The following is a 14,036-nucleotide window of genomic DNA, read 5'->3' as shown; positions in this document are numbered from 1 at the left end:
ATAGTAGTTATATAAACATTGAAATAGTCATAATATAATAGTAGTAATATAAACATTGAAATAGTCATAATATAATAGTAGTAATATAAACATTGAAATAGTCATAATATAATAGTGTAGTAATATAAACATTGAAATAGTCATAATATAATAGTAGTAGTATAAACATTGTAATAGTCATAATATAATAATGTAGTAATATAAACATTGAAATAGTCATAATATAATAGTGTAGTAATATAAACATTGAAATAGTCATAATATAATAGTAGTAATACAAACATTGAAATAGTCATAATATAATAATAGTAATAAACATTGAAATAGTCATAATATAATAGTGTAGTAATATAAACATTAAAATAGTCATAATATAATAGTAGTAATATAAACATTGAAATAGTCATAATATTATAGTGTAGTAATATAAACATTGAAATAGTCATAATAGTAGTTATATAAACATTGAAATAGTCATAATATAATAGTGTAGTAATATAAACATCGAAATAGTCATAATAGTAGTAATATAAACATTGAAATAGTCATAATAGTAGTAATATAAACATTGAAATAGTCATAATATAATAGTGTAGTAATATAAACATTGAAATAGTCATAATAGTAGTAATATAAACATTGAAATAGTCATAATAGTAGTTATATAAACATTGAAATAGTCATAATAGTAGTTATATAAACATTGAAATAGTCATAATATAATAGTAGTAATATAAACATTGAAATAGTCATAATATAATAGTGTAGTAATATAAACATCGAAATAGTCATAATAGTAGTAATATAAACATTGAAATAGTCATAATAGTAGTTATATAAACATTGAAATAGTCATAATAGTAGTTATATAAACATTGAAATAGTCATAATATAATAGTAGTAATATAAACATTGAAATAGTGGGGCAAGGTCTCCTCCCCAACCCGGAGATGGCACTCCACACTTTTCCGGGCGAGAACCATGGACTCGGACTTGGAGGTGCTGATTCTCATCCCAGTCGCTTCACACTCGGCTGCAGACGATCCAGTGAGAGCTGAAGATCCTGGGCAGATGAAGCCATCAGGACCACATCCTCTGCAAAAAGCAGAGACCTAATCCTGCTGCCACCAAAGCAGACCCCCTCAACGCCCTGACTGCACCTAGTCCTCTGCAAAAAGCAGAGACCTAATCCTGCTGCCACCAAAGCAGACCCCCTCAACGCCCTGACTGCGCCTAGTCCTCTGCAAAAAGCAGAGACCTAATCCTGCTGCCACCAAAGCAGACCCCCTCAACGCCCTGACTGTGCCTACAAATTATGTCCATAAAAGTTATGGACAGAATTAGAGATAAATGCTTTAAAAAGTAATATCGGAAATGATCGGTATCGGTTTCAACCTCCCGATTTTCCCGGGAGACTTCAGAATTTCAGTGCCCCTCCCGAAAATGTGCCGGGGCAACCATTGTCCCGAACATTATTGGGGGCGTGCCTTAAAGGTACTGCCTTTAGTGTCCTCTACAACATGTCCTCACCTCCGCTTTTCCTCAGCCCAGTCACATAATATATGCGGCTTTTACACACACATAAGTCAATGCAAGGCATACTTGCTCAACAGCCATACAGGTCACACTGTATAAACCACTTTAACACTGTTACAAATATGCGCCACACTGTGAACCCACACCAAACAAGAACGACAAACACATTTCGGGAGAACATCCGCACCGTAACACAACAGAACAAATACCCAGAACCCCTTGCAGCACTAACTCTTCCGGGACACTACAATATACACCCCCGCTACCCGCCCACCTCAACCACGCACCCCCAATCTCCCAAATTGGGAGGTGTCAAGGTTGGCAAGTATGCTCTAGTATACTCTGGACTGAAGTTGTGTGCCTTCATTGTTTTTGTAGCTGTTGTTTTGAGGCATGTGTGTGTGTGTGTGTGTGTGTGTGTGTGTGTGTGTGTGTGTGTGTGTGTGTGTGTGTGTGCGCGCGCATGTGTTCCCATCTACACTTGCATTGTGCGACTCATGGAGTTACTTATTGAATGAACAAGAAGCAAACAGAAAAGGAAAAGGGTGTGTGTGTGTGTGTGTGTGTGTGTGTGTGTGGTTAATATGTAACATGGAACAGGTCGATCAGTGTGTGTGTGTTTGTGTCAAACATGAGTGATTAAGGAGTTCATACTCCCAACGCCTTTAACCAAATACACACACACACGCACGCACACACACACACACACACACACACACACACACACACACACACACACACACACACACACACACACACACACACACACACACACACACACACACACACACACACACACACACACACACACACACACACACACACACACACACACACACACACACACACACACACACACACACACTCTGGCAGACATACAGTACTAGTTAGGTTTCAGTCTATTAGTTAATCAGACATACAGTACTAGTTAGGTTTCGGTCTATTAGTTAATCAGACATACAGTACTAGTTAGGTGTTGGTCTATTAGTTAATCAGACATACAGTACTAGTTAGGTGTTGGTCTATTAGTTAATCAGACATACAGTACTAGTTAGGTTTCGGTCTATTGTTTAAGCAGACATACAGTACTAGTTAGGTTTCAGTCTATTAGTTAATCAGACATACAATACTAGTTAAGTTTCGGTCTATTGTTTAAGCAGACATACAGTACTAGTTAGGTTTCAGTCTATTAGTTAATCAGACATACAGTACTAGTTAGGTTTCGGTCTATTGTTTAAGCAGACATACAGTACTAGTTAGGTGTTGGTCTATTAGTTAATCAGACATACAGTACTAGTTAGGTTTCGGTCTATTGTTTAAGCAGACATACAGTACTAGTTAGGTGTTGGTATATTAGTTAATCAGACATACAGTACTGGTTAGGTGTTGGTCTATTAGTTAATCAGACATACAGTACTAGTTAGGTTTCAATATATTGTTTAAGCAGACATAGAGTACTAGTTAGGTGTTGGTCTATTAGTTAATCAGACATACAGTACTAGTTAGGTTTCGGTCTATTGTTTAAGCAGACATACAGTACTAGTTAGGTGTTGGTCTATTAGTTAATCAGACATACAGTACTAGTTAGGTTTCAATATATTGTTTAAGCAGACATACAGTACTAGTTAGGTGTTGGTCTATTAGTTAATCAGACATACAGTACTAGTTAGGTTTCGGTCTATTGTTTAAGCAGACATACAGTACTCGTTAGGTGTTGGTCTATTAGTTAAGCAGACATACAGTACAAGATAGGTGTTGGTGTATTAGTTAAGCAGATATACAGTACTAGTTGGTGTGGGTCTATTGTTTAAGCAGACATACAGTACTAGTTAGGTGTTGGTCTATTAGTTAATCAGACATACAGTACTAGTTAGGTTTCGGTCTATTGTTTAAGCAGACATACAGTACTAGTTAGGTGTTGGTCTATTAGTTAATCAGACATACAGTACTAGTTAGGTGTTGGTCTATTAGTTAAGCAGACATACAGTACTGGTTAGGTATTGGTCTATTAGTTAAACAGACATACAGTACTAGTTAGGTGTTGGTCTATTAGTTAATCAGACATACAGTACTGGTTAGGTATTGGTCTATTAGTTAAACAGACATACAGTACTAGTTAGGTGTTGGTCTATTAGTTAAGCAGACATACAGTACTGGTTAGGTGTTGGTCTATTAGTTAAGCAGACATACAGTACTGGTTAGGTATTGGTCTATTAGTTAAACAGACATACAGTACTAGTTAGGTGTTGGTCTATTAGTTAATCAGACATACAGTACTAGTTAGGTGTTGGTCTATTAGTTAATCAGACATACAGTACTAGTTAGGTTTCGGTCTATTGTTTAAGCAGACATACAGTACTAGTTAGGTGTTGGTCTATTAGTTAAGCAGACATACAGTACTAGTTAGGTGTTGGTCTATTAGTTAAGCAGACATACAGTACTGGTTAGGTGTTGGTGTATTAGTTAAGCAGATATACAGTACTAGTTGGTGTGGGTCTATTCGTTAATCAGACATACAGTACTAGTTAGGTGTAGGTATATTAGTTAATCAGACATACAGTACTAGTTAGGTTTCGGTCTATTGTTTAAGCAGACATACAGTACTAGTTAGGTGTTGGTCTATTAGTTAAGCAGACATACAGTACTAGTTAGGTGTTGGTCTATTAGTTAAGCAGACATACAGTACAAGATAGGTGTTGGTGTATTAGTTAAGCAGATATACAGTACTAGTTGGTGTGGGTCTATTCGTTAATCAGACATACAGTACTAGTTAGGTGTAGGTATATTAGTTAAAGTGGGCATACAGTACTAGTTAGGTGTAGGTATATTAGTTCAGACATACAGTACTAGTTAGGTGTTGGTCTATTAGTTAATCAGACATACAGTACTAGTTAGGTTTCGGTCTATTGTTTAAGCAGACATACAGTACTAGTTAGGTGTTGGTATATTAGTTAATCAGACATACAGTACTGGTTAGGTGTTGGTCTATTAGTTAATCAGACATACAGTACTAGTTAGGTTTCAATATATTGTTTAAGCAGACATACAGTACTAGTTAGGTGTTGGTCTATTAGTTAATCAGACATACAGTACTAGTTAGGTTTCGGTCTATTGTTTAAGCAGACATACAGTACTAGTTAGGTGTTGGTCTATTAGTTAATCAGACATACAGTACTAGTTAGGTTTCAATATATTGTTTAAGCAGACATACAGTACTAGTTAGGTGTTGGTCTATTAGTTAATCAGACATACAGTACTAGTTAGGTTTCGGTCTATTGTTTAAGCAGACATACAGTACTCGTTAGGTGTTGGTCTATTAGTTAAGCAGACATACAGTACAAGATAGGTGTTGGTGTATTAGTTAAGCAGATATACAGTACTAGTTGGTGTGGGTCTATTGTTTAAGCAGACATACAGTACTAGTTAGGTGTTGGTCTATTAGTTAATCAGACATACAGTACTAGTTAGGTTTCGGTCTATTGTTTAAGCAGACATACAGTACTAGTTAGGTGTTGGTCTATTAGTTAATCAGACATACAGTACTAGTTAGGTGTTGGTCTATTAGTTAAGCAGACATACAGTACTGGTTAGGTATTGGTCTATTAGTTAAACAGACATACAGTACTAGTTAGGTGTTGGTCTATTAGTTAATCAGACATGCAGTACTAGTTAGGTGTTGGTCTATTAGTTAATCAGACATACAGTACTAGTTAGGTTTCGGTCTATTGTTTAAGCAGACATACAGTACTAGTTAGGTGTTGGTCTATTAGTTAATCAGACATACAGTACTAGTTAGGTTTCGGTCTATTGTTTAAGCAGACATACAGTACTAGTTAGGTGTTGGTATATTAGTTAATCAGACATACAGTACTGGTTAGGTGTTGGTCTATTAGTTAATCAGACATACAGTACTAGTTAGGTTTCAATATATTGTTTAAGCAGACATACAGTACTAGTTAGGTGTTGGTCTATTAGTTAATCAGACATACAGTACTAGTTAGGTTTCGGTCTATTGTTTAAGCAGACATACAGTACTAGTTAGGTGTTGGTCTATTAGTTAATCAGACATACAGTACTAGTTAGGTTTCAATATATTGTTTAAGCAGACATACAGTACTAGTTAGGTGTTGGTCTATTAGTTAATCAGACATACAGTACTAGTTAGGTTTCGGTCTATTGTTTAAGCAGACATACAGTACTCGTTAGGTGTTGGTCTATTAGTTAAGCAGACATACAGTACAAGATAGGTGTTGGTGTATTAGTTAAGCAGATATACAGTACTAGTTGGTGTGGGTCTATTGTTTAAGCAGACATACAGTACTAGTTAGGTGTTGGTCTATTAGTTAATCAGACATACAGTACTAGTTAGGTTTCGGTCTATTGTTTAAGCAGACATACAGTACTAGTTAGGTGTTGGTCTATTAGTTAATCAGACATACAGTACTAGTTAGGTGTTGGTCTATTAGTTAAGCAGACATACAGTACTGGTTAGGTATTGGTCTATTAGTTAAACAGACATACAGTACTAGTTAGGTGTTGGTCTATTAGTTAATCAGACATGCAGTACTAGTTAGGTGTTGGTCTATTAGTTAATCAGACATACAGTACTAGTTAGGTTTCGGTCTATTGTTTAAGCAGACATACAGTACTAGTTAGGTGTTGGTCTATTAGTTAAGCAGACATACAGTACTGGTTAGGTGTTGGTGTATTAGTTAAGCAGACATACAGTACTAGTTAGGTGTTGGTCTATTAGTTAAGCAGACATACAGTACTGGTTAGGTGTTGGTCTATTAGTTAAGCAGACATACAGTACTAGTTAGGTGTTGGTCTATTAGTTAAGCAGACATACAGTACTAGTTAGGTGTTGGTCTATTAGTTAAGCAGACATACAGTACAAGATAGGTGTTGGTGTATTAGTTAAGCAGATATACAGTACTAGTTGGTGTGGGTCTATTCGTTAATCAGACATACAGTACTAGTTAGGTGTAGGTATATTAGTTAAAGTGGGCATACATTACTATTTAGGTGTAGGTTTATTAGTTAAAGTGGACATGCAGTACTAGTTAGGTGTGGGTATATTAGTTAAAGTGGACATAAATCACTAGTTAGGTGTAGGTTTATTAGTTAAAGTGGACATACAGTACTAGTTAGGTGTAGGTATATTAGTTAAGCAGACATACATTACTAGTTAGATGTTGGTCTATTAGTTAAGCAGACATACATTACTAGTTAGATGTTGGTCTATTAGTTAAAGTGGACATACAGTACTAGTTAGGTGTAGGTATATTAGTTCAGACATACAGTACTAGTTAGGTGTTGGTCTATTAGTTAAAGTGGACATACATTACTAGTTAGGTGTTGGTCTTTTAGTTAAGACATACAGTACTAGTTAGATGTTGGTCTATTAGTTAAAGTGGACATACAGTACTAGTTAGGTGTAGGTATATTAGTTCAGACATACAGTACTAGTTAGGTGTTGGTCTATTAGTTAAAGTGGACATACATTACTAGTTAGGTGTGGGTATATTAGTTCAGACATACAGTACTAGTTAGATGTTGGTCTATTAGTTAAAGTGGACATACAGTACTAGTTAGGTGTAGGTATATTAGTTCAGACATACAGTACTAGTTAGGTGTGGGTCTATTAGTTAAAGTGGACATACATGACTAGTTATAGTACTAGTTGTTAGTGCAGCAGAAGACTAGTAAGAGCAGACAGGAAGTGTACATCATCAATAGAAGATGATTAAAACATCATATTTCTTCTTTTTAAGGCCAAGTGAAACTACTTTGTGATGGTGCAGCTCCACCTCATGCAATCATTCCTCCTGGCTGTGTGTGTGTGTGTATAAGTGTGTGTGTGTGTATAAGTGTGTGTGTGTGTGTTCAAAGCCAGGAAAATGCCAGTGAGTCAGCGAGTGCACACAGTGTGTGTGTGTGTGTGTGTGTGTGTGTGTGTGTGTGTGTGTGTGTGTGCGTGTGTGTGTGTGTGAGGTGTGCTATCACCTTGTCAGGATCATATACTCACCTGCACGTATCGATCGGCAGGCAGTGCAAGGGAGGGGGGCTGATAAGCGCGTGGCCTGACCCCGGTGTGCTCACCTGGAGCGTGGGAGGGGGCACAGGTAACTCTCAATAGGCCTCCTTCACAGCAGGGAGCCAAAGGTGGGACATGGGAGCAAAGCTGCTGTTTGGACAGGAAGATAAAGATCCTGGAATGTGGCATTTATTGCATTTCTACTATTCAGCACCTCATTTCAACAACCAATCAGCAGTCATGTGCAAAATATATATACACTATATATATATATATATATATATATATATATATATATATATATATATATATATACACACACACGTATATATATATATATATATATATATATATATATATATATATATATATATATATATATATATATATATATATATATATATATATATATATATATATACTGGAAAACGTTTATTTATGTTTTGGTAGGATTGTGCCTAGTACCAAGTGATCACATGAGCAACATATAAAATGATTAATTATACAGTCAGTAATAACAAAAGTGTATACTGTGAGTATCAAAAGTACACAAGGCAATACTTTTCCATGTTTTATGTAATGCAGAGGTGGGTCGAGTACACCAAAATTGTACTCAAGTTAGAGTACTGTTACTACAATATGACTCAAGTAAAAAGTGAAGTATATTTATATAATGAAATGTATATATATATATATATATATACATATATGAAAGTCCTTACATCTTTACGTTGTATTCAAAGCAGTGTGTCTTGCTCAAGGACACAACAGCAGTGGCGGGGATCGAACCTGGAACCCTCAAGTTGCAGGCACGGCCGCTCTACCAACCAAGCCAGGCCGTCAGAGTAAAAAGTGGTCATCAAAATAATTACTAAAGCATGAAAAATGGAGTAACTTGTGATGTATTTAGTACTTGATTACAACCGTGGTCAGTGTGTGTTCTTGTATTTCTACCCTTCTTGAGACATGAAGAAGGAAAAGTATCTTCCATGTGAGGAGGTGTGAACGAGTGAGGACATAAATCATGGTCCCAATAACATTGCATCTAATAGAGAGCCAAATACTAGAGTCCGTGAACATTGCTCCAAAGTCAGGATTTTTTGTTGATTTCATGTGCATACAAAAGTAAAGATTGACAGGTGCAAAGGCAGCAATATATGATCAAACAAGATGGCAGCTAAAGAAGGACTTCCCTATTCATCCCCGCCAGGTGAACATCTGATTTGACCACTTCTGGTGCTGACGTAAGACAACCATATGTGAGCATAGGATGAACTAATACACTACACTACTAACACTATAGTGGACATTAACACTTAGCTTCTACAGCTGGGTTGTCCAAAGTGCAGCACAGGGGCCACCTGTGGTCCCTGACTCCTTTGTCGTCTGCGGTCCCTGACTCCTTTGTCGTCTGCGGTCCCTGACTCCTTTGTCGTCTGCGGTCCCTGACTCCTTTGTCGTCTGCGGTCCCTGACTCCTTTGTCGTCTGCGGTCCCTGACTCCTTTGTCGTCTGCGGTCCCTGACTCCTTTGTCGTCTGCGGTCCCTGACTCCTTTGTCGTCTGCGGTCCCTGACTCCTTTGTCGTCTACCAGCAAGTTTTAGAGCACTTCATGCTTCCTGCTGCTGACCTGCTCTATGGAGATGGAGATTTCAAGTTCCAACAGGACTTGGCGCCTGCACACAGCGCAAAATCTACCCGTGCCTGGTTTACGGACCATGGTATTTCTGTTCTAAATTGGCCCGCCAACTCCCCTGACCTTAGCCCCATAGAAAATCTGTGGGGTATTGTGAAAAGGAAGATGCAGAATGCCAGAGCCAAAAACGCAGAAGAGTTGAAGGCCACTATCAGAGCAACCTGGGCTCTCATAACACCTGAGCAGTGCCAGAAACTCATCGACTCCATGCCACGCCGCATTAACGCATTAATTGAGGCAAAAGGAGCTCCAACCAAGTATTGAGTATTGTACATGCTCATATTTTTCATTTTCATACTTTTCAGTTGGCCAACATTTCTAAAAATCCCTTTTTTGTATTAGCCTTAAGTAATATTCTAATTTTGTGACACACGAAATTTTGGATTTTCATTTGTTGCCACTTCAAATCATCAAAATTAAATGAAATAAACATTTGAATGCATCAGTCTGTGTGCAATGAATAAATATAATGTACAAGTTACACCTTTTGAATGCAATTACTGAAATAAATCAAGTTTTTCAAAATATTCTAATTTACTGGCTTTTACCTGTATGTATACATTATTAATGTTGTAAATACACATCTTTATATAGGTTCAAGGTTTTATTGGTCACATGCAGAGTACACCACAGTGAAATGCTTTTTTCTATGCTCTTCAGATATTGCGTACAGTGGGATCCAAACACTAGTTGCTGAATCTAATACACTAAATACAAAACAATTAAAAATTTGAATAGCTCTGATGTACATTAATTACAAGACAATAAGTTGCACAATAAGTCCCAGTAGTTATGGTAGAAGTATCAGTACAAGTAAAAGTACAGTAGTCACATACAGTACCAGTGCAATGTCAAATAGTATAACAGTATATACAGTAAACACAGTATAGGAAGTAATAAATATTAAGGTGTCTACAGTTCTTTTGGCAGTTGAGTAGTGACAGTAGTATCTAGAAAGGGTGGTCCCAAAGAGGGAGGCATTTTTCTCAGGTCTCAAGAAGGTAACAAATACAAGAATGAGTGTGTGTGTGTGCAAATGATACAAATCATATAAATGGTCCCTAGTGTGTGAATGTTGTCTGTCTATCTGTGTTGGCTCTGTGATGAGGTGGCGACTTGTCCAGGGTGTACCCCGCCTTCTGCCCGTATGCAGCTGAGATAGGCTCCAGCGACCCCGAAAGGGACAAGCGGTAGAAAATGGATGGATGGATATACAATTTACTGCAGCATGTTTTCTCTAGTAGGAAGTGTGAACATTTCTACTGACACAGATGATATAAATGTTCTTTTTACGAGTTGAAAGTAATCATTGAAGATGTGTGCTAACTTGTCTGTCACCTTTCTATGCTGTAAACTAGTCTGAGTTGCCAAATAATTCCGTTTCTTCTACTTTCACAGCGACATGTGAAGTTGTAGTGTCCATGCTCGCCTCTAGGGGGGGCGACTGTGCTCAATCCAGCCTGTTGTGGTCATGAAACAATACATACAGTAGAAGAAGAAAATGCTAGGTGCTAATAAGCTAGTTTCGGAGCTAACAGACAAGTATACGTTTGCACTGCTAGTTAGTGTGTTTGGTAAAGTTTGAGGGGGTTTACATGTTTTAATGACACATTAGGACCGTCAGAGACATTGAAAAAGATGGCGTTCTCAGCCAACTCTTGTAGGAGATGTCTGCCGAGCAGTTGTCTCATGTCTGGGAATGAAAGCGTCTTCTTTGGGAAGACACTTGCTTTGATTTGACCATTGACTTGAAAATACTGACCTATTTCATCTTCGACATCTTTGCTCTGCGCTTGTTGGCCGCCAACACTCTCTTGATGTCGGCAAACACTCTCTGGATGTCGGCGCCGGACAACGTCAGGCTGCGTCTGAGTGGCGGGAGGAGTGACGCGTCATTGTATTGACGTTGGATTGGTCAAACACGGTCATGTGACTGCCAGGCTGCGTTTGATTGGTGGAAGGGCTTGGTCAAACACAGTCACGTGACAGTGCCTGCCAATACTCTTTGCGCGCCTTAATTCATTGATGATAAATAATTGTGATGTAAGGATCAGAATGAGACTCAAAAGTAGTGTTTCTTATAAATACTTCAGTACAAGTAAAAAGTAGGTTGCATTACAACTACTCTGACAAGTACAATTTATCCAAAAAGTTACTGAAGGAAATGTAGCACATTACTACCCACCTGTCAATCAAAAAGAGATTCATCATCCCAAGCATCATGGCCACGCCCACTTTGCGCTCACTGCCAGAGATAGCGAACTTCCGGTGGGCGGGACAAAGCTGATCTAGTTTCAAGCTCCCCCATTGAAGTCAATGGGTGCTCAGCTCCAACACTGTTTAGCACTGGGACACTTCCAGAAGATAACTCACCTTCTAGCACATTCTTATAGTGGAACAAACTTCTTATAGAGGAACAAACTTCTTATAGTGGAACAAACTTCTTATATTGGAACACATTTCTTATAGTGGATAAAACTTCTTATAGTGGAGCAAACTTCTTATAGTGGAACACATTAATTATAGTGGATAAAACTTCTTATAGTGGAACAAACTTCTTATAGTGGAACAAACTTCTTAAAAGTGGATAAAACTTCTTATAGTGGAACAAACTTCTTATAGTGGAACAAACTTCTTAATAGTGGATAAAACTTCTTATAGTGGAACAAACTTCTTATATTGGAACACATTTCTTATAGTGGATAAAACTTCTTATAGTGGAGCAAACTTCTTATAGTGGAACACATTAATTATAGTGGATAAAACTTCTTATAGTGGAACAAACTTCTTATAGTGGAACAAACTCCTTAATAGTGGATAAAACTTCTTATAGAGGAACAAACTTCTTAATAGTGGATAAAACTTCTTATAGTGGAACAAACTTCTTATATTGGAACACATTTCTTATAGTGGATAAAACTTCTTATAGTGGAGCAAACTTCTTATAGTGGAACACATTAATTATAGTGGATAAAACTTCTTATAGTGGAACAAACTTCTTATAGTGGAACAAACTCCTTAATAGTGGATAAAACTTCTTATAGTGGAACAAACTTCTTAATAGTGGATAAAACTTCTTATAGTGTAACAAACTTCTTATAGTGGAACAAACTTCTTATAGTGGAACAAACTTCTTAATAGTGGATAAAACTTCTTATAGTGGAACAAACTTCTTAATAGTGGATAAAACTTCTTATAGAGGAACAAACTTCTTATATTGGAACACATTTCTTATAGTGGATAAAACTTCTTATAGTGGAGCAAACTTCTTATAGTGGAACACATTAATTATAGTGGATAAAACTTCTTATAGTGGAACAAACTTCTTATAGTGGAACAAACTCCTTAATAGTGGATAAAACTTCTTATAGTGGAACAAACTTCTTAATAGTGGATAAAACTTCTTATAGTGGAACAAACTTCTTATAGTGGAACAAACTTCTTATAGTGGAACAAACTTCTTATAGTGGAACAAACTCCTTAATAGTGGATAAAACTTCTTATAGTGGAACAAACTTCTTAATAGTGGATAAAACTTCTTATAGAGGAACAAACTTCTTATAGTGGAACAAACTTCTTATATTGGAACACATTTCTTATAGTGGATAAAACTTCTTATAGTGGAGCAAACTTCTTATAGTGGAACACATTAATTATAGTGGATAAAACTTCTTATAGTGGAACAAACTTCTTATAGTGGAACAAACTCCTTAATAGTGGATAAAACTTCTTATAGTGGAACAAACTTCTTAATAGTGGATAAAACTTCTTATAGTGGAACAAACTTCTTATAGTGGAACAAACTTCTTAATAGTGGATAAAACTTCTTATAGTGGAACAAACTTCTTATAGTGGAAGTACCTTTTTACAGTGGAACTGTTTTCACTTATATATATATATATATATATATATATATATATATATATATATATATATATATATATATATATATATATATATATATGTATATATATATATATATATATATATATATATATATACATATATATATATGTATACATATATACACACACATATATATATATATATACATATATATATATATATTATATGAAACATATACATTATATATATTATATGTATATATATATTATATGAAATATATACATTATATATATTATATGTATATATATACATAAATATAATGTATATATATACTGTATATATAAATATAGCATGTATATATATATACATATATATGTTTGTATATGTGTATATATACACATATATATGTTTGTATATGTATGTATATATATATATATATACAGTATATATATATTATATGAAATATATACATTATATATAATGTATATTTATATATAAAATGTATATATATATATAAAATGTATACATATACAGTATATGTTTGTATATGTGTATATATATATATCCATCCATCCATCTTCAACCGCTTATCCGGAATCGGGTCGCGGGGACAACAGCTCCAGCAAAGACCCCCAGACTTCCCTCTCCAGAGCAATATATATATATATATATATATATATATATATATATATATACATATATATACTGTATGTATATATATAAATATATGCACATATATATGTTTGTATATGTATATATATATATATGCACATATATATGTTTGTATATGTATATATATATATATATATATACACATACAGTACATATGTTTGTATATGTATATATATATATATATATATATACTGTATATATATACACATATATATGTTTGTATATGTATATATATACATATATATATACA

At 35.5% G+C, this 14,036-nt stretch overlaps 1 long non-coding RNA gene across 2 annotated transcripts; it reads right to left on the bottom strand.

The window, feature by feature from the left end:
- Positions 1-754: 754 nt before the first annotated feature.
- Positions 755-11,141, bottom strand: LOC133630530 (uncharacterized). 2 transcript variants are annotated; one of them, XR_009821274.1, is made up of 3 exons: positions 11,031-11,141; positions 7,565-7,720; positions 755-1,063 (listed from the first exon to the last, which is right to left on the bottom strand). It is a non-coding gene; the product is annotated as an uncharacterized LOC133630530 (long non-coding RNA). The 2 variants fall into 2 exon arrangements; XR_009821273.1 differs by having other exon boundaries at positions 7,565-7,723; positions 11,031-11,128.
- Between the last annotated feature and the right edge of the window lie 2,895 nt (positions 11,142-14,036).

Source organism: Entelurus aequoreus, linkage group LG15 (genome assembly GCF_033978785.1).
Source record: "Entelurus aequoreus isolate RoL-2023_Sb linkage group LG15, RoL_Eaeq_v1.1, whole genome shotgun sequence".
Classification (NCBI taxonomy): Eukaryota; Metazoa; Chordata; class Actinopteri; order Syngnathiformes; family Syngnathidae; genus Entelurus; species Entelurus aequoreus.
This window is presented reverse-complemented; position numbering and strand designations above follow the sequence as displayed.